Source organism: Arachis duranensis, chromosome 5 (genome assembly GCF_000817695.3).
Source record: "Arachis duranensis cultivar V14167 chromosome 5, aradu.V14167.gnm2.J7QH, whole genome shotgun sequence".
Classification (NCBI taxonomy): Eukaryota; Viridiplantae; Streptophyta; class Magnoliopsida; order Fabales; family Fabaceae; genus Arachis; species Arachis duranensis.
In genome coordinates, this window is record NC_029776.3 from 43,707,541 (window position 1) to 43,708,655 (window position 1,115).

The window sequence follows — 1,115 nt, forward strand, 5'->3', positions numbered from 1 at the left end:
AGATCACATAGAGCTTTTTCAAAGCTCATAGTGCCTATGGTACAAGGTATTAGGAACTTTCCAGGATCTTGTTTCTTTTGAGGTAGAGTTTTCTGAATCCAAGTATCTAGTTCACTAATGAGCAAGGGATGTTCACTTTCCCAAGTTTCATTACCAAACAACCTGGCATTCAGCTTCATGATAGCTCCTAAGTATTGAGCAATTTGCTTTCCAGTCACATCTTCATCCTCTTCAGAGGATGAATAGTCTTCAGAGCTCATGAATGGCAGAAGGAGGTTTAGTGGAATCTTTATGGTCTCTGTATGAGCCTCAGATTCCTCATGATCCTTAATAGGAGACTCCTTCTTGCTTGAGGGACGTCCCAGGAGGTCTTCCTCACTAGGATTTTCGTCCTCTTCCTCCCTAGTGCATTCGGCCACTTTGATTAAATCAATGGACTTGCACTCTCCTTTTGGATTCTCTTCTGTATTACTTGGGAGAATACTAGGAGGAGTTTCAATGACTTTCTTACTCAGCTGGCCCACTTGTGCCTCCAAATTTCTAATGGAGGATCTTGTTTCATTCATGAAACTGAAAGTGGCCTTTGACAGATCAGAGACTATATTGGCTAGATTAGAAGTGTTTTGTTCAGAATTCTCTGTCTGTTGCTGAGAAGATGATGGATATGGCTTGCTATTGTCCAGCCTATTGCGTCCACCATTGCTAAAGCCTTGCTGAGGCTTTTGTTGATCCTTCCAAGAGAAATTTGGATGATTTCTTCATGATGGATTATAGGTGTTTCCATAAGGTTCACCCATGTAATTAACCTCTGCCATGGCAGGGTTCTCAGGATCATAAGCTTCTTCAGAAGCTGCCTCTCTAGTGCTGTTGGATGCATGTTGCAGTCCATTCAGATTTTGAGAGATCATGTTAACCTGTTGAGTCAACACTTTGTTTTGAGCCAATATGGCATTCAGAGCATCAATTTCAAGAACTCCTTTCTTCTGAGGTATCCCATTATTCACAGAATTCCTCTCAGATGTATACATGAACTGGTTGTTAGCAACCATGTCAATGAGTTCTTGAGCCTCTTCAGGCGTTTTCTTCAGGTGAATAGATCCACCTGCAGAATGGTC